This window comes from Eupeodes corollae, chromosome 3, assembly GCF_945859685.1.
Source record: "Eupeodes corollae chromosome 3, idEupCoro1.1, whole genome shotgun sequence".
In the NCBI taxonomy this organism is placed as follows: domain Eukaryota; kingdom Metazoa; phylum Arthropoda; class Insecta; order Diptera; family Syrphidae; genus Eupeodes; species Eupeodes corollae.
This window is the reverse complement of record NC_079149.1, coordinates 34,393,499-34,414,870: the sequence shown is the minus strand read 5'-3', so window position 1 is coordinate 34,414,870 and position 21,372 is coordinate 34,393,499. Positions and strand designations below refer to the sequence as shown.

At 35.6% G+C, this 21,372-nt stretch overlaps 1 protein-coding gene across 3 annotated transcripts in view; it reads left to right on the top strand.

Annotated features, from left to right (window-relative positions):
- Positions 1-21,372, top strand: part of LOC129951552 (bromodomain adjacent to zinc finger domain protein 2B) — a 126,510-nt gene that overhangs the window by 31,891 nt on the left and 73,247 nt on the right. The window contains exon 1 of one of the 3 annotated variants that reach the window (XM_056063765.1): positions 7,768-9,089. The exons of the other annotated variants lie outside the window; for them this stretch is intronic. The gene's annotated coding sequence lies outside the window, so the exon portion shown is untranslated. Of the gene's footprint in view, positions 1-7,767; positions 9,090-21,372 lie in introns of those variants that run through there. 3 annotated transcript variants of the gene reach the window in all.

The window sequence follows — 21,372 nt, the reverse complement described above, 5'->3', positions numbered from 1 at the left end:
GATGCATTTCAAGATCACAACCAGCCAAGATTCTACCGCAACCATTAAGGACTTAAGTTACGTAATATTTTTGGTTGAAGCCTTCACCCATCTGCTTGGGCCACCTGAGTCGCGGTCTATTCTACGGCACCGTCCCTCGGGATTGGATTCGAAGACCTTTCGGGCTGGAGCGTTGATATCCATTCGCTCTACATGATCCAGCCATCTAAGTCGTTGAACTTTAATTCTGTTAACTAGGTCAGTGTCGCTGTACAGCCCGTCGTTTTTTTTTCTCCTCCATTCTCAATCTATGCGTACGGGACCAAAAATCACCCGAAGAATTTTTCTTTCGAAGCATCATAAGACGCTCTCATTTTTTTGTCAGGGTCCAGGCCTTAGCGCCATAGCGCCGGGATGATGAGTGTCTTATATATGGTGATTTTAGATGCTCGAGAGAGGACTTTACTACTTATTTGCCTTCTAAGTCCATGAAGCAGAGATTTGCAAGAGTTATTCTTCGTTTGATTTCAATGCTGGTGTTGTTGTCTGTGTTAATAGTGGTGCCTAGGTAGACAAAGTCCTTAACTACCTCGAGGTTATAGCTGTCCATGGTGACGTTTTGTCCAAGACGTCGTTGTTCCTTTTTTGATGACAGCATATACTTGGTCTTCTTCACTTCTGTCGCAATGCTCAAAAACGCTCCACTGACATCACGCTTTGATCTTCCAATTATGTCAATATCATCTGCCCTTCCGAGTAATTGGATGGACCTTTTGAAGATTGTGCCTCTAGTGTTGACGGTGGAGTTTTGCACAATTCTTTCTAGAACGATATTGAAGAAGTCGCATGACAGTTCATCGCCTTGTCTAAAACCCTTTTTTGAAATCAAATGAATCGGTGAGATCTTTTCCCACCTTGATTCTGCACAAACGGATAAGTTTGACAGGGATGCCAAAACTAGACATTGCTCTGTAGAGCTCTTCCCTATGGATGCTGTCATTTGAAGGCCCTGGGTTTTTTTCCAAGATCTGCTGTAGTGTGAATATATGGTCGATAGTGATGGTCTGAAGTGACTATGATAAGGACCTATCAGGTTGTTGACGAACGGCTTCAGACGTTCACATAATACGGCAGAGAGGATCTTATATGCAATGTTAAGGAGGCTGCTGCCTCTGTAGTTGGCGCAATTTAGAGGTTAAGAGAAGTGGTCTTTCCATATTCTCAACATAGTCTGCGGTTCCACTACGATATTTCCCTGATCGTCCTTGCAGGCTTCGGTTCGTGGCTGGATTGCGTAACTTAGAATTTCAACAACACGGGCTTCATACAAGCAACATTATCAGCGACGCGCACTGTTTCTACTCTTTACATCACTAACTTTTCCAAACAGCTCAAACTTGTCAAGCAATTTTAATATTGGCGACCGACAAATTCTCTCCATTTTTAGTAACAGTTATGTTTAAAATTCTCAAATGTCAAAAGATGACAGCGTGTTTTTAAGCTCTCTTAAAATAGGAAATACCATAACGTCATTTTATTCAACCGAAATCAATGTTTATCAACAGGTCCCTACTCATTAAGGGTCCCAGATCTCAACTAAGTTTTGGCATGTAATTGCTTACTTAAAGATAAAAGGTTTTCCTATAAGTAAGGGACAGTTTTTTTAACTGCAAATGTGTTGAGATATTTCAAAAACTTTGTCATTAGTTTGAAGAACAATCGGGACATTTATGAATTTAACTCGATTTAGTTCACGTTGACTCAGCCACACGCAGAAAATATTCTTGAGCCCAATCAACTGGACCATTTATTTAGCTGTGTGGCATCATTCTGTTAAGATTACATGCCTTCCATGTCCTTATCTTCTAATTCGGGTTTAAAAATAATCAGTACCCTGACGATCGTTATTGTCGATTATGTTCGAATAACGCCGCTGGCACGCAAATAGCACCATACTGTGATTCATGGAGTGTGTTTTTTACCCGACTAGTAAAACATTTTTTACGAACCCATTAAGCTGTGTCTTTAAAGAAGATTTTGTGATAAAAATCATCATCATGGAACATTTTATCCAGAGCCCAATCGGAGAACGTACATCACTTCAAATAAATCCATCGACACGTCAGTTCTTGACTCAGCTTGATCTTTTATCTGTCTGCACCAAGAACTTTACGCAAAATACGCCGTAGTGTGGTTTGAGCGTTTCCTATTTCTTGAGAACACCGCAGTAGAATTGATTGATTTGAATCGTTTTGTTTTTTGTTTTTACGGTCGCTTTAATGGCAAGGATATTTTCGAAACTTCGACCATCCCGTTGTTTCACTGATACGACAATATTAAAAAATGAATTTGTAGACTCAAAAACTAAAACGAGAATAAAAATTGAAGTTAAAACTCTTAAAGTTACATTCACCGACTCCGAACTTGGTTCTAAAATTTTTATAATTTACACACAATCGTTTACTTTACTAACTTACTTAATTTGGCGCTACAGTCCTGTGTGAGCTAGGGCCTCACGCAACAAACTTCTCCATCTATTTATAGGGACCAAACTCCAGTTTCACGTTCCAAGTTGCTTGAGGTCACTTGCGAGTCACCTGAACAGCGGTCTTCCTCTATTGCGCTGTCCTGTGGGTGTTGATTCAAAGACTTTTCGGGTCAGAGTATTGGTTTCCAGAGCTCTGCGTGACCCAGCTATTTCAATTGTTAAACTTTTACCCTTCTCGCTAAGTCTACGGCGCTGAACAGCTCGTCGTTCCGTCGTCTCCTCCACTCACCTTGTATGCATACGGGTCCTAAGATCACGCGAAGAACCTTTCTCTTGAAACGAGAGTGCCTTCATCCGCTTTTGTCATAGTCCATGCTTCTGCACCTAATAGCAGGACAGGGATGATGAGGGTCTTATAAGGTGACACTTTGATCGCTCGAGAGAGGGTTTTGCTACTCAATTGATTTCTTAGCCCAAATAAACAGCAGTTAGCAAGAGTAATTCTTCGTTTGATCTCAGCGCTGGTGTTGTTTTTTGCATTCATAGCGGAGCCTAGATAGACGAAGTCCTTAACTACCTTAAAGTTGCGTCTGTCAATGGTGACGTTTTGCCCTCACTAACCGTTAAACCCATTTTTGCCACCTCTGCCTCAATACTCACAAAAGCCCAATTGACATAACGCTGAGTTCTTCCGAATTGTCAATGTCACCAGCATAAGGACAGATTTTTAAAATATAATGCCTCTAGTGTTGACGTGGTATTCTGCCCTTTTTCCAAGCAAGATGTTAAAGAAATCACATAACAGCGCATCACCTTTTCTAAAGCCTAAGCCTTTTACTTTACTTTAATACAAATGTTGAGTTCACTGAATAAATTGACCAGAATCAGTGAAATGGTGCGTTCAAAAATTAAATTCAAAGTTGTCATGTCCCTACCAGAAAATTCGATAGTTGAACTACTTTGAAGTAAATAGCTTCTAACAATAGTGACGTTTTGTTCCGTTGTTTTGTTAAAGCTTTCTTTGATAGTTGATAACGAATACTGGCTCTTATCATTTTTTACTTAATGACTAATACTTATCAAAAGTGTGACTAATGATGTCTTCTATACCATCCACGAAATCTATTACTTGTACGGATTTATTGAAGATAAAGTTAAACCTATAACACCTGTACTGCTTTCAATTTTTTCTTCGGAAACAGAATAATTATTCGAAAACCTTTAAGGCTAAGGTCGGTAAGTTTGTGGAACAGCTCGTGATGGTTACTATCATGATTGTGTGCAACCAAAAAATGTTTGACTGGTATTGACTCTTGTGAAAAATTGACTAATCCTCCAATAGCGCTTCTCAAATAAGCCCTTGAGATTAGAAATTAAAACTATAGGTCCCCTCCATTCCTGACATTACTCCCACTCAAGTTAGGTTAAAGTGGCTGTCCATGATGGAAAACGGACACACTTAGGCCATTTTAATCGCCCATTATGGTACCACATGAATTTTGAGGCTTCCTCCTAAGCTCAATGGAACCAGTTTGAGACCCTTATGAAACGTGAGAGGCTGATTATGCTGATATAATTTAGATCGTTTAGATCGCTAAAGGAGAATTCTCCTAGCTAGTGCAGGGCATGTACAGAGAAGGTGAAGAACTGTTTCCTCCTCTTCCCCGTCCATACAGCTTCTGCAAAAGTCATTTGAGAAAACGCCTAACCGCGGGGTCTGCTTTCATATTAGACAGTGTCCGGTTATGACACCTATTATCGAGCTTATATGCAATCTGCTCATAGATAGCAAGCACCTTGAACGATTTAGATCTAGTGTTGGCCAGATGCTTTTTGTGACCTGACACATGGGGATTTTGTTCCACCTGGCGTTTGCCATAGCAACAGTTTACAAGTAGCGATTGGTATGCCAGTGTGTGCCTAATGTGGTAGAATAGGCTGCACTGTACCGTTCCTGACGAGTTCATCTGCCTGACAGTTACCTGGAATGTCCCTATGGCCCGGCACTCAGCAAAGATGAATATTAAACTGCTGTGCCATCTCCATTATTATGATCGACAGTTATGGACTGTTATAGAGTTTGTAGAGACAGAGTCCAAAGATTTTATAGCGGCCTGACTATCTGAGAAAATACGGATATCAGATGTTGATATCACGTTTTTTTAGGCCAGGACAAGACTTCTTTTATCGCCAATAGTTCCCAAGGCTCTGTTCTTCCACGAGCTGTAGCTTCGCTTAATTTATTTTCGTATTTATTTAAGCTCGTGAAAGACGTCAAGGTCATCAAAAACTACATCCTTTATCAATTTGGCAATTTAAAAAAGATTTTTTTTAAAACAAAGAAAAATCAATATATGAGATTGTTCCTCACTCTTTCCTTACTTTTTCAGTCATATTTAGGCCACAATTTACACATATGACCTTTCTAAAGTCCTTTTGCCATTAATTCCAAAAAGTTTCAATAAAATATATAATAATATTGTTCAAATGATTGTTTTGGAAAATTGATTTCTTCACTGTAAAAACAGCTGACAAACAAACAACAAACATAATCAATACTTTTCTGTCACTTACTAAAAAAGAGTTATTATGATTTCTCGCACTCAGTCAAGGTCGTTGGAACTTTGTTTGTATCATTTGGTCAAGGCCGAGCAAGGCTGAAAATCAATCAATCGAAGAAAACTGTTTCTGCTAAATTGTATTTAAACATTTATAAAAATTGTTTAGAAAGACTACTTATTTATAACTTCGAACAATAATTATTAAAATAAACTCTGTATGCGATTATGGAATAACACTATTTCCATAAGACTTGATTCCCTCCGTCCTTCGTTCGTTAACTTTGTTGCGGCCTTACGCGTCGTATACTCCAGAAATGCATTGCTCTAGAAGATGATTTCTTTTTTGGTTTTTCGTTGGTAAAGTTTAAACGCAGGAGCAAGTTCCTCTCAAAAATTATTTTTCCTCTTTTTGGTTTTTGGGTGGAAATATTCGTCTCGCAGTGTTAGATGTTTTTTAACGAAAGAAAAAACGTTGTTCTTCTTTTGACTGATGATTATAGGACGAAGAGGAAGACGCGCGAGGATGGATGGACAAACGGAAGAAGAACCATTTTGGCATGCTCCGGCAAATGTTTTGAAACAAAAAAAAAAGAAATAAAATAATTTTAAAACAAGAAAACAGTTTTTAAAGCATAAATACCTACGACTTGCACTCCCAGGCCAACACTTTATGCTCTGCTCGCATAGTTGAGGTTATGTGTGTTGCGTTGTGTTTGTTGTGAGTCCCACGAATATAACTGGCGCTGGTGAAGTTGGGGCTTAACTGAGCTCATGCTCTGCTCAGCCTTCACTTCAGCTCACCCGGCCTGGCCTGCTTCTGCTTCTGCTGTTGTTGCCCTCTATACACTACTCTCCACCTCCTACTTTGGAAACATAAATTACACATGAAACATAGGTACTTTTATGCATGCATCATCCAGAGACCAGGCCCGCAGCAGCACCAGCTTTATACATGTGAGAGGCGGGTGGACGGACAAAGCCAAATGGACGGGTGGCTCTGCCGTTGATGGTGGTGGAGTGGGCAGAGAAAGGTTTAGCAGTATCAGCTCCAACAGTAGAGTATGTAGGTATAGGCAGTAGGGTACAGGAACAGTGCGAAGCACCTCATTCGGTGCATGCATGGTCTATGAAGGGAAACCAATGATGATGATGATGATATTCGTTTGTGAAGATGGGAATGGACATGGGGTTGAGGCATATTATATTGTAGGTACATACATATAAAGTACGAGTGTACATCGGATTTAGTTCGGGGTGCTGCTGGCTGCCTCTACCTCTTCTCGTATATTGCTATGTTGCTGTTGCTGTTGATGGTAATGCTGCTGCTGCTGTTGCTGCTTGCTGGTGGCGTTTTTGTACCTTTTGTGAGTTTTGTATCTGTGAAGTCGTCGTCGTAGTCATCGTCATCGTCGTCATTTTGTGTGTTGTGTTGTGTGTACAGAGTAGAGAGTCACCACCATCGAATTGGAATCGGAACAATAACAGAAAAAAAAAATTATTATGAAGATAATATAAAAGTGGTTTGCTTTTATAGGAGTACTGCGCGCGTGAGAAAGAGAGAAATGTACACATTTCCAGCTCAGCTCGACTCGACTCGGGGTCGGTTAGGTTGGGACAGGATTGCCATTGCCATTGCTGGGTACTAGTGCTTGGTTCTTTGGAACAAAACTGCCGCGGCAATGATGATGATGATGATGGTGATAGTAGTATGGTGTTCCACACTGCTTCGTGGGTTGCCAGCCTGCCTGCCTCTATACATTCCATTCGTTGAACGGTGCGGTGCAGTAGGTTGGCTGTACTATGAGTACTGTGAGTACTGTGACTCTGCTGACTCGCTTTGACTGTTTTTATTTTACTTAATTCTTTATTTTGTTGCTGTTGGTTATACTGTGCGGCAAAAGGCAACGACAACGGCAACAACGATAACTTCCATAGCGCGTTTTGTAGTTTAGTTTAGTTCGATAATTCCACATGAAAGGAAGAAAATTATATCGAAAAGAGTTCTAGATACAATATCTATCTATGTATATCTACTTGTATAGACCTAACCCCAATTGACACCTCCCCATCCAACACATTACCCTCCCCCCGCCCGGCTTTCCAATCACAAACACACACACCCCCTCAGTCAGTCAGTGTATCGTGAGAACAAAGAAAATCTATAATAATTTACAACAATTTATTATAGATACTTATTGTTGTATAGCTTTTGTAGGTAGGACGTGTATAGGACGTTTAAGAGAGTGGATAGGTAGTTCACTCAGCCAGCAGCAGCGTCAGCGTCAGCCAGCGTGCGATGTGTACAGTGTATCGATGAGTTATTTCCGGTTTGTGTATTTGATATAAAAGTGTAACTTTTAAATAAATACTTCGACTCTAACTCTGACTGATTGATGTATCTTGTATCTTTTGCACTTTCTAATCGATAATAATAATAATTATAAATGAATATGGAGGAATAAATAAAAAATTGTCATCTCGTAATCGTGATATGTGAATTGAGTGCAAAACGAATGTAAGAAAAAAAAACAACAGGGTCGGAATAAATTAAAGAAAACCCAATAAAACAACCTCAAGAGGAAGTGAGAAGAAGCTAACTTCTATAGACAGAGATCACACCATAACTATAGAATACGGTGCGGTGCAGTGTGGTAAGCAGTGCGGGGCCCGATGATGGTGATGGTGGTGGTATAGACGAAGAACACGAAGAGTGTAGTGTTTGCCCCTCTGCTATGTCACATGCACACTTGAACACAGAAAATCTTTAGAGTTGTGTACTTCTTTAGATTCAGATTCAGATTCGTCGAATTCGGATTCGAATTCGCATTCGGATTCAAATTCAGAGACGCGCAATCCAACAAGAAGATACAGTACCTACGAGATACGAGAGTACATTTTTGTTTGTTGTTTTTGTTTTTTGTTTGTCTTAAGAAAACGACACGAGAAGAATACAAACAAAAAAAAAATACCGAAATTGTACTAAATTTTTGTCGATTTTTGTCTTGTGTATCTTTAAGATACATTTAGATGAATTATATATTTCTCTTAATTTGAGTTCCATTTTGCGAGAAGTTGTTGGCTTAAGTAGACATCTACCATCATTCGTCTTCTCGAGTACTAATATCTATAAGATACTCCTCGTAAGATTTTATATTTCAACATCAACATATCTTCAGAAGTTTACCATCAAAAATTAACCTAAACTCCCGAGAAGACGATAAAATTATTAAAATTATAATTTTTTGTTTTGTATCTTTAGTGTGGCTTGATAAAGTGTATCTGTGTATCTTTTTTGCCTTTTATAAATAATAATTGGCTTGGATTTTTAAAATGTGAGTGATTCCAATAGATGGATGGATGGATGTGAGAAATAAAATGTTTATAAAATAAATTCAAACCAAATTTTGAAAAAAAAAGAAAGATATAAAAATTAATCTGTAAAATGTGCGTCGCCGTTGTTGTTGTCGTGTCGTCGTCGTTGTTCGTCGCTTAGTCGTCCTCGCTGTCGTTGTCGGTCGACATCAAAATATAAGAGAGTTTTATTTATACGAGATGATGATGATGATGATGATGGTGGTCAGGTCATATATGTATACAAATTATTGTATCTCGTAGATTGTTTTTTTTTCCCTGTTGATGATGATGAGATTTTCAATTGAAATTTTTATGTAATTTTTATTTAGTTTGGAAAAAATATTTGTTCGCCATTTCGCGACAGATTGAAATAATAAATTTTCATTGTTTTGAGGTGATTTCTGTGAAAATTATTAAAAAAAAATAATAATTAATTCACACACATATTGTGCGTGGCTTTAATTTGCGTGTGTGTCTGAGTATGTTTAGTGTGTGTTTATAAAAGATACATTTTTAGCAAACCAGCAAAAATGCATTAAGTGGATTAGTACCTTTTATAGGTAGATATGTATCTATATAGAGGAATACCTATGTACTTGGATTTGCAAATCGAGTCGAGTTCTTTTATGTTTTAATTTTCTAATTGGATACCATATCAGACTTAAAGGAACTAATAAATAAAAGAAAACCACAATTATTTATGATGGGTATGTATATTATTCTTTTTTTGAATATAAAGGTATAAGTATCTATCTTACCTACCTACATACTTCTTGTGTTTTTGTTTTCTACGTTTAATGCGATTAGATATTTATTTTATGAATCATTTTATACCTACTCTTTATTTCTTTCTTTTTTTTTTAATTTGTTTTGCGTTTCCATTTTTAATAGAATTATATTATATCTACGTTTAATAGATTCCTATTTATTGTTTATTTAATAAAAATTTAAGAATTTTTATTTTTTGGAATTATTATTAGTTCTGTTGATGTTTTGTGTGTTTTTTTTTTCTAAAGAGAATTTTTGATTTATGATGGTTTATAAGTCTTTTGGGTTTCTTGGAAATTGAATCAATATGTTTATAATATTTATGCATAGGTATTTACAAAAATAATATTTATTATGAATTTACATTTTTTGATAGATACCTTACAAATTTATGTGTAAAAATAATAAGATTTTGCGATTTTTTCAGGAGAATTTAGAGCGTGACGTGAAGAATAGCAAATTAGTAATGAAGAAATTAAAACTTATTTAAATTGTTATTACTTTTTGAGTGAAAATTTGAAGGTACGGAAAGTTTTAATAAGAAGTTTATTATAATATGTGCTATAGATAGGTATTTCTTGCAATTAGATACTTGTTCATATATAAAAAGGAATTAATGTGTGTCTAATTTTTGAACTGAAATCATGGCTCAAGATTTTACTGATACAGCAATAAAAACATTTTTTTTTTTTTTAATTTTCCAATTTGGAAAAAATGCATGGGCCTGAGTATGAGGTACGCGGCGGGTCGTTTTCAATTTGATCTTTCAAATTTGACTCGCGTCGTATTTCATTATTAACGAATTCGCGGCAAAGCGAAAATAGTTCTTCCTACATTCCAGTGAATTGACACTTTTAGTTTGACTTTTTCTTATTACATTCTAGTGATTTGACACTTGGTTTGAGAGCTTTTCACAAATTTTGTTTTGTTTTGATTCAATTTGTGGAATTAGTGGTGATTTATTCAATAAACAACATTAAGTTTAAAAGTTTTATATTTTATTGTGGATAAATTACAAACATCAAAAAATAAAACTAACTCATCAAGAAAGAATCGACGAAATCGAACAGTGAATAATAATAAACACTCTTTCGCCTGTGAATCCGCCAAAAAAAAGCTGTCGGATTTCAACTCGCCTACAAACATTATGACATTTCAAATTCGCCATCGAATTCAATAAATGGTCGATTTCAAAACGCTAGCAAAACGAATTCCATAATCAGGGCTCAGCTCTTTGGGAAAGCAGCAAAAATAGCTGGCTTTTGCCAATTGGAAGCTGCGATCTTTTGACATTTGACAATTTACTGAAACTACGAGAAAGATAACTCGGACGGTCTCAATAATTTCTTCACGATCTTTAACTGCCCGCTATGCTTCCTCGGTAGCGACGTAGACTCCAGTGCAGATATGATTTATAGCATGATTCATCTGAGAAAGGAAACCTTTATACCGAATAGGGTTAAAGGTATTAAACCCACGGGTAAATCATGGTTCGATTCGAGCTGCAAAGATAGGTTATCAAGGACAAAGAGGTGAGCTTCCGGTGTTTTAAAGCTAAACCAAGTAAGGAAAACCGGAAAAAGTTTAAGCAACCAGGAAGGCCTATATTCGAAGGACCAAATTTTTACTGGACCAAAAATTACGGCGAAAAATACTGCAATGTCCCAAAGGCAGTAAGAATTTTTGGTCATTCGTAAAAAACATGAGGAATTCTTCCTCTTCCTCGGTTTCTATACGCTTGATGTCAATGACACTCCTTTAGCTAGCTCAGTTGATTAAGCTAACTTATTTTCAAGGCAGTTCGCCGAAAATTCCACCTTACCAGATAGTGTCATGACTCCCCCAGTTCTTGAACGCGTAAATGATTCTATGGGACCAATCTTTTTTCGTACTCGAACTGTGGTGAGAGTTCTTAAAGATCTCAACATTCATAAATCCGCAGGCCCAGATGGTATCCCCGCTATTATTCTGAAAAGGTGTTCTTCCACGCTAGCAAAACCACTGCGTTAGCTTTTTCATCTATAATATTCTTCTGGGCTCGTTCCGAATAGTTGGAAAACTGCATTTGTTCAGCCAATCCCAAAAAAAGGCGAATCGTATTCTCCCACAAATTACCGAGCGATAGCACTAACTTCCCTTCTTTCTAAGGTCAAGGAAATGCTGATCAATTATTATCAGCTTAAGAAATATCTTGAGGAACGGAAGCTTTTTAATAACCGGAAATACGGCTTTTCATAGCAATAGGTCCACTGGTATGGTTCATTTTACCGAACAGTGGAACAAATCTTTACCATGTTTTGGAGAAAATAATATTATTGCACTTGGTACTTCAAAGGCATTTGATAAAGTTTGGCAACTTGCTCTTTTATCGAAAATGCGTGCTTTTATGGTATGACGAATCTCTTCTTCGTTGGATTAGAAATTTTCTTTCGAACCGTTCAATACAAGTTGTATTGGACGGATTAAAGTCTGAAAACCATAAAATAAATGCTGGTGTGCCCCAGGGCTCCGTTTTATCTCCAACACTCTTTCTCATTTTTGTTAACAATCTCCTGTCTGCAACTCCTAATCCAATACATTGTTTTGTTGTCAGCTTTTCATATTCGTTTCCAGACTCACAACCCTCCTCTTCGGATGTGGAACTGCAACAGCAAAATATGATAAGCTCATTAAATTCCGACACAGGATTGTACAATGGGGAATAAAAAACAGCGTGGAATTTAATGCTTCGAAAACCCAATGCTGTCTTGTATCGTTAAAGCGAGATATACCCTCTTTGCCACTATCCATGAGTGGCACTTGCATCAATGAAACTGAAAATCTCGACATCCTCGGAATGTGTATCAGCAACCACCTTTTGTGGAGTGATCACTTACGCGATGTCGTCAAAAATGCCGCAAGATGTCTGGCTTTTCTGAGAAGATGCAAGAAATTTTTCTCCCCGTCTGATCTGGCTACAATCTACAAAACCTATACACGTCCGAAACTTGAATATAACTCTCACCTCTGGGCTAGTGCTCCATTAACTTATTTAAGCCCCTTGGACAGTATTCAAAGAAGAGCTTTTAAAATTATTGGTGACATTAACATCATCAACTCTCTTACGTCACTTAAAAATCGACGAAAAGGTTCTTGTCTTACCATTTTTTACCGTTAAATAGCCACTTGCATTCGTCCCCTCAAACATCCATCAGTTTACCCTTGAGCCCAACTTCGGTAGTAATATGAAGTACAGAGGTTCATTTTTTAGCCGTACAACGCGAATGTGGAATGCCTTGCCATGCTCTGTCTTTCCCTGTCATTGTAGTGTTCTGGAATTCAAAATCAATGAACACCGACACCTCCTATCCAACCCTTCCCCCTTTTCCTAATGCTTACACTGTGTCTCTGGGATATTAAATGTTAAAAACTGGCTACGCTATTACTATAAAAGGAACGAGACACATTTTAACAACGCATTGCAATTATACCTTTTTACCATGAAATCTTCGTTCTGTCTTTTTGACAGCTGTCACTTGACTATAATCTGTTTGGTTTGCCATTTCATAGGAAATAGCCTTACTCCTAAAAATGTTTGAAAATTGTGCAAATTTATTGGCAACGTAATGGTTTGGCTAGCGAAACGCTACGAAACAATAATTGTACTGAATGAATTTTTGTGGATAAACCTAAATAGTTTGTTTTTTTGTTTTTTTGTTTTTTTGTTTGAACAAGTTATCTCAGGGAATAGTGGTCTGATTTAAAAAAGTATTTCAGTGTTAGATAGATTCAGTTAAATTCCTTACTACTATTAAATTATCAGGGAAAAAGTTTTCTGACTAAATCAATATCATTAAAGTATGTCTTATAAATTCTGCTTTTTGAAAAATTGTTATCAAAACTTTATTTTTTAATAATCTGTTTTTAACATTTTTTCAAGACAGAATTTCAGACTTTTTTGTATCAGCTTAACTTTCCGAGTTATAATTATTATTATAAAATAATATAAAAGCCAGTAAAGCTAAGTTTTTCATACAATTCTTGTTTCTCTGTCTTTATATCGTAAATGGTGACATACAGAAAAAACGTAAAGTACAATTTTATAAAAAAATTAAATTCCTACAAAAAAGTCCGTAGCACCAAACCGCTGAGATGGATATTTCTCGAGATATTAGCCATTAAACTTTTCAAATGTGATATTCCTGACAGCGAAACTGCAGACAGCTTTAAAACAACAATCATTTTTGATTTCGATTTAAGAGTTTTGAAAAGCAGAACTATGTAATTTCGACACACTCCCAATTTTCGCCAATTGCTTAGTTTTTATCACCTTATATGTTTTCGTTGCAAATGAACGGTAATTGTTTTGCATTTGAACAATTACCAAAACAATAAAATTAGTCAAAACTCCACCTATTAATTTCAATATTCAAATATAATTGGCCCCGTAAATGTTTCATACATTTATTATTTATTAATAAAGCAAATTAAGTTATTATCTTGTTTGTTTAAAAAGAGACAATTTTCTACCTTTTTTAGAAGGAATTAAAAATATTATCACCCTAACTTAAGACTTTGATTTAAAAAAACTGGTTATGTTAAATAACTAGACTTAATATTATGACGTGTTTTCAAGATTTTAAAAAACAGTATCAAGCTTTATGAAGTCATTTAAAGGCATATTAAGTAGAATCTCTTGCAAATGGTCGGGTCGTACCTTCTTAACCCAAAGATGTATCGAATGATACTATTAAAGGCTATGTTTAGTTTATTTTTGCTGATGGAATTGGAGCTGTACAAAATTTCGCAACCATGAGTGAGAACAGGTATAACTAGGGTCCTTGCTAGCATTGGTCTGGTTTTAAATGGAGTGATGTTTTGAGCGCACAGCGTTCTAAGCGTTCCATAAGTTGTACCTATCAATTAGTTGATGTGATCATTCCAGGTCAATGTTCTAGGGAAGATTACACCTAGATTTTTACTGGAATTTACGAATTCTTCTAATGGGTTCTCGTTTAAAATTATGGAAGGAAAGTATGTTAGATCTTATTCTCTTCTTTATATAACCAGGCATTTGCATTTGCTTGAGTTGAAAATCAACCCATTGCAAGACGTCCAGTAGGATATCTTTTCTAGTTCTTGATTCAGGGTGAAACGCAGTCTTCAATTAAACCCAAAGGACAGCTTTTGTAAATTTGAATGTCATCGACATAAAAATGTGTTGATACTTCATTTTTATAATAAAAACGATTTCATTCACATATAATGAAAATAGAAGAGGGGATAAAATTGATCCTTGTGGAACTCCTTGTTGAATCGGAAGAAAATCGGAGAGATTTTCATCTAAGAAAACGGCTTGCTTTCTATCATTCACAAAGGAAGAAAGCAGTTTAATAGCTTCTGAAGATATTTTGATTTTGTGACGCAGTTTCTTCAGAAGTATCGAGTGATTCACTATGTCGAATGCTTTTGAAAATTCTAGGAGGACTAAAAAAGTTACTTTGTCAATATCGAGTTCAGTCCTTATGTCTTCGATTATTTTAGTTAGTGCCGTAATATAGCTATGGTGTGAACGAAAACCCGATTGAACATCGACTAAAAGGTTGTTGCGACTGATGAAGCTGCTTAATTGTTTTTGCATTATCCTTTCACAGACTTTAGATAGAAAAGGAAGTATTGAAATCGGTCTAAATTCGTTACAAAACAAGTTTTTGGGGATAGGAATTATTTTTTCTATTGATGCTGGAAAATGTTGGTGGTAAGGATTGTATTTATTACATGTGTAAAGTAGGCTAGAAGCAATGAAAATTGGATTCAAATCATCAGCACCAGTGGCATTGGACTTTACTTATCGTTATGTAACTTTCAACTATGTCTGAAGCGCTCATACAATCGAAACTGAACAAATTGTCTGTAGAAGTTGGTGGTATCGTATTGAGAGATACATGATATCTTGGAGTTACTGAAGGTGTAGAAGCAAATTTACTGTTTAGCTCATTTATATTCATTGCAGCTGGAAAATAATTTTTTTGTTTACCTATTCCTAGCTGGCGGAGGTTGTTCCATAGTTTACGACCATCTGATCTTAAATCTAGACGGTTAGAGTAGAATTGTACTTTTGCGCGTCTAACCTCTTGAACTACTTTATTTCGCAGTGATTTGTTCAACTCATTGAGCTCGTTAACAACAACGTTTTCAGCATTGATATGCTGGATCACGCCGATTTATTAGGTCTTTAATTCTACTAGTAAACCATTGTTTATTTTCGCAATCCTAGCTTGTGTTTTCAATGGAACGTGTTGATTAAATAAAATACTAAGATTTGTGTTTAAAAACTCGGCTTAGTCATCTGGTGAAGGCATTAGGAAAATGTTATTCCATGCTATCGTGTTTACATCATTTTAATGTTTGCGATTAAGAATGGAAAACGATATCAGCCAAATGGTCACCACGAGCTATATCCTATTTATAAAATATTCTATGGCCAACTCTTTAAATTCAAAACATCTTTGACGTCCCCCAAGTAAAATGTGTAAAGGTGTTTAATCTAAGGACCTCTTCGAATAATACGAGGGTGGATTGAAAAGTTTCCGGCGTGACCAAGAAAAACAACGTTTTTAAGAATTTTTTTTTATTTTTCAACATAATCTCCTCCAAGGCTGATACATTTCTCATAGCGGTGTTCTAGTCTAGTAATGCCATCTCTATAGACTGATTCATCAAGCTCCTCAAAATACCCATTTATAACTTGAATGAGGTTTTTTACGAACGCGTATTCCGAATTATCCCACTCCTTAATCTTACAAGATCTTAGTCCACTTGGTGTCTCGGGAAGAGCAGGGATCTTCCGTTTAATTTTTTCCTTTTTCCTAGCAGATCCCAAATATGGTTGATTTGATTTATGTCTCGGGATGATGGCAGGACAAGCCGTCACATCGAATTCTATTTCTTGCAAGTTGTCCGTAATGCATCTGGCAACGTAAGTTCTCGCATTGTCTTGCATTAGCAAATAAGCCTAGTTATTGCGTGCACGGACATTCCTTCTAACACTATGGCGTAACCTCCCCAGAAATTTTCCCGCTGCTGGGCAACTCTTGTCGAATTGTATCTCCAAATTACATTCGCTAGTTCTGTATCGTGAGTCTTGGTTTATAACCAGATCACTTTCCACTCTGCCCGTTCAAGCATTAATATTGGTCCGTCAGACAGACTGATTAAAGTCTGTGAGACACTTCAACCGCTGTTTGGTGATTTGTCTGTCATATCTCAGGAACCTTCAGAGATATCGACTTCCAATCAAATTTTATTTTACAGATACATATTAGTTCCGTTCGCGTACTTTCTGCACTTAAATTCGTAAAAAGAGATATTTTAAAATGTGAGGGTAAAATTCTCTCACAAAAAGAAAAAACTACAAAAAAGTAAGCGAGCGGGAAAACAACCAATTTTTCACAAAATATTAATGCAAAAAAAAATATAAATTTTGAAACATCATCATTTCATTTCGTATGTATGTATTTAGAATTTATTTGTTTTTATAAGTAAATACATTAAAACAACAACTGCAACATCATACTGGACCATTATTTTTTTTTGTATGAAAAATCTTGATTAAACTGAAATTGCAATCTTGTTGCTTGTTCTTTGGGAAAAGGATTTGTAAATTTATAAGTGACAGCAAAAGCGAGCAATTTATTTAATTTATTCGAATTTCAATCAAATTTGACACTTCACAAATCAGCCCAAATAAATTTCTTGGGCTAAAATTGGTAGCGTGGGGAAATATTTTACTCTCCCGTGAGCGCTCTCTTTTACAAAAACTACGAAATTTTTGAGTACGCGAACAGAATTTGGTCAAATTTCGCATTTTTCAGAATATTGGACTATTTTAGTAGGGAACGCGAACGTACCTAACTACACAAACATTTTAGTAAGGACTTTCAACGAAATTATTATTTTATTAAGAAGGTATCACATCAAAAATAATTATATGCGACAAAGAATTACTTTTTTGACATCTGGTAAAATTTAAAAACAAATCCAAGTGACAGTTTCTTACAAAAAAATAAAAACATACAAAAATACTTTAAAAATTTGTTAAATTTGTTACCTTCCTAAAACAATCTCATTTTACGAAAAATTACAAAATTTAACTAAATCCTGTTCGCGTATTCAAAAATTTCGTAGTTTTTGTAAAAGAGAGCGCTCACGGGAGAGTAAAATATTTCCCCAACCTAACAATTTTAGCCCAAGAAATTTCATTGGGCTGATTTGTCAAGTGTTAAATTTGATAGAACTTCAAATAAATTACTCGCTTTTGCTGTCACTTATAAAATTAAAAATTCTTTTTCAAAGAACAGCAACAGATTGTGATTTTCAAGATTCAATTTAATCAAGTTTTTTCATTAAAAACAATGGACCAGCATGATTATCCTTAAAGTTCAAGTTGTCTTGATTAATCCATTTACAAAAAAAAATAATTCTAAACACGAAATGAAACGATGATATTTCAAAATTTATATTTTGTTGACAAATTTTCGGAAAAGTTTGTTGATTTCCCGTTCGCTTACTTTTTTGTAGTTTTGTCTTTTTGTGAGAGAATTTTACCCCCACTCTTTAAAACACCTTTTTTTTACGAATTTTAGTGCAGAAAGTACGCGAACGGGCCTCACGATTTTCGATTCGAATACTACGGCAAAAATTGAAGATATCCGATCTAATCCTTATATTTTTAAAACGGTGATTTTTAACATTTGGTTAAATATTTGAAATCCTTAACTGACAATTTTTTTCATAAACAAAATAAATCTAGAAGAAAAACAAATACAACAATACAAAGTGGAAAAAACTGATGTTCAATTCGAATATCTGGAGAAGAAATGAAGGAATTGAATTCAAAATTATTTCTTTCTATATTATTATATTAGGCTTATTTTAAGCAAATAAAAACTTTCAAACAATTCTAATAAAGATGGATTTTGGACAAAATATCTCGGGAACAAAATCCTGAAATCAAACATATTTTTTAAGTTTTTTTTGGAAAAAATCCAATTGACACCTTTTTTACAGAATACGAAAACATCTAAAATCTAATAAAAAAACTACTCTTCAAGTTTTTTGAGAACAAAGAAAAATATTGACTTAAAACTTGTTTAATCTTGCACAAAATATAAAAAGTAATATTTTGTAAAACTTTTAGAAATATCGAGAGCCGGCAAGAATGGGAATTTATCAGGGTGGACCGCATCCCAGCTTTTTTTATTTGCTTCTTTGTAAACAAATCATTTACTTTTAAAATTCATTATTTTGACAGTTTATTTGACACAATGAGTTAAGACATATTTGATGAGAATTAAAGTATAAAATTGCTACAAATCGCAAAAATCTTGATGCTTAGTAATGGCAATAACTAACAATACTTAGTAAAAGTACCCACAATTGATACTGACTTTCTGTCAAGATTACGAGCTTCAAACAGCTGTCAGTGTCAAAATTACCCTACGATTCAGAAATAAACCACTAGATTGCTTTTCTACTATGCTCATTCAACGTTAATTATTCCACAAAAACAAAAACCCGAAGAAAATTATTGCTTCAAATTAAAATATTTCCCAATAATACAATTACGAAGTAGGACTGTCAGATGTTTGACATATCTACATATTTGAGCTTACCAATCAATTCTTAATTTGAGTTCGATCTGTGATGGATTTTTCCAAATCGAAAACAAAAACTATTCTTTTATTTCAAATATCTGCTAGAACATAAAAAATACATATTATTATGACACAACATTTATTGCCAAACATGAACATGAAACACCACCTTTAATGCATTCAGCATTTCAAAAATATAATTTAGTGCGCGCACAGTGCATGGCACGCCCGTTGTGTACTCGTCTCGTTCCGCTCTCCGAAACCGCTGCATCAAAAAACAAACGGCATCATAGCTACAGAGCGCTATACCTTATAAAAGCTACATACAAATAAAAATATATACATACTTATGTATGTATGTAGACTTTTATTCAATTTTCTTCCCTTTTTCATTTTGTATAGGTAAAAAGAGGTACATCGCATCAGAAACAGGGAACAGGGAACAGGCACCATCACCATCACCAGGGCAGGCACACTGTGTTCCTGCTCCTGCATTATTTGGTAATACATCAAGGAATAGTTTTGCTGTTTCCATTTCGTTGCATTGTGGAACGTGTCCAACTATAGCAGATGTATACTCAAAAATAAATTTGTTGTTTTTTTTGGATTTTTCTCTTCTTCTTCTTGAATGGTTATCCCTGCCTTTTGTCTCCCGCCTGGGTCCCTGGTTCAATGTTATTTTCTATAGGATTGGGATTATATCTACCGCCGCCATCACCTTACATAGCCCTACAACGACGACGACGACGAGGAGCGACTATACGAACCTGGGTATATTCTCTAAAGGGTACAGCGAGAGGTACATTATATATGTATGTAGCTGTAGCTGGTGGATGTTCTGTTTTATTCCCTTCCCCTTGATGCGGTCGAAGTTTTTCTTTTGGCATTTCTGCTTGTATAGGGTTGTTCTGTTTAATGTTCAAAATGAGCGAGAGAACAGTAGGAATCATAAAGAGACACACTGAGATCCCAACAACAATGGCAATAGAAAACCAAAAACAAAAACAACAACAACTAAAAACGTACAAATCCTCATTTCAAATAATTCGTGTGTCGTGCTCGTGTGTCCCTATTTCTATTCCTATTCCTATTTTCCTGTTCCTGTGTTCCCTTATTTTATATCACATAACAGTGAAAAATAATATTCTTGATGTCCTCCTGCAAACAGAGTTGTCGTTTTTGGAATTCTCGAAAGAGTACTGATGGTGTTTTGAGAATTTAGAGGATTTTGAGAATTTCAAAATGTTCAAAGAAGTTTTAATTAATTGGCTAATACTTTGCATTTGATTATGACAGAAGGTCTTGAGTGGATTCCCAGATTAATTAGGATTAGTTTTTATTGTTATAATTAGGTATGAATTAAAACTTACCTGAATATATTAGAACTCACAACTTTTTCGGTGAGTTGGGGTTGAAAAACTGAATAGTTTATACCTAATAGACGTTTTGTTTTTAAAGCTCAAAACTGGTTTTTAAATATAAAATGGAACAGTTCTAAACAGAGTCCGAGCATATCAAGCATGTTCTGAGCATCCTCTGAACAAAGTGTAAAATTGTTTTATGATCACAACTATACAGTAATTTTTGACATTTGTCAATTTACTTGTCATTTTCTTTTACAATTATTCAATGTATTTTTTTGTAGAAAGTGAGGATCAAAGCTTGTTTTTAGCGTTAAACTCGAGTTGTTCAGTTATTGAATCGTTCAGAACGAAAGGAAACACAAATTTTAAGCACTGGACGATCACAGGTACAAAAATAACACATTTTTTCGATTTGACAGCTCAGGGTCTGCTGTGAATTAAAAAAAACAGTGATGGTGTATTAAAAGCACTGTTCCAGTTTATATTTCCAAGATTTCAGAGAGTTGTTTTAATGATGGCTAAAACACAAACACGCTTCAGCTTCCGCTTCTCCTGACGTTTACGAAGTCAGCCATAGGAATCCAATGCATGCTATCACAATGAAGCATCGACCTCACGTTTCGTTTGACAATCGTAAGGAAAAGAACGTAATGTAACGTAATGTGACTCCAAACGGAAGCTCTAGTTTAATTATCTGAACATTTGCTTTGTCTGACAGCTTAACAGCTGTAAAAAAATGTCAACAAACAAAATATTTGCTCTTTGAAGGGATGAAATAATAGAAATGTCATTCAAGGCACCATGAAGCAGGCCTAACGTAATGCAGACGAAGCCGAAGCTGAAGCGTGTATGTGTTTCAGCCATAAGTATAAAATCGAACAGTTCTAAACAGAGTCCGAGCACATCGACCATGTTCTGAACATCGTCTGAACAAAGCGTGTTCAGAGCGCTCAAAATTGACAAATTTTAAGCTCTGAACGTTCTCAAGTTAACACAATTTTTTGATTTGACAGTTCAGGGTCTGCTGTGAATTAAAAAAGAAAAATAACGATGGTGAATTAAAAGCACTGTTCAAGTTTATATTTCCAAGATTTCAGAGAGTTGTCTCAATAATTGCTGGAACACAAACACACTTCAGCTTCTGCTTCGTCTGAAGTTTAAGAGTTCAACCATAGAAATTTAATGGATGCTAACACAATGAAGCTTCGACCTCAAGTTTTTGA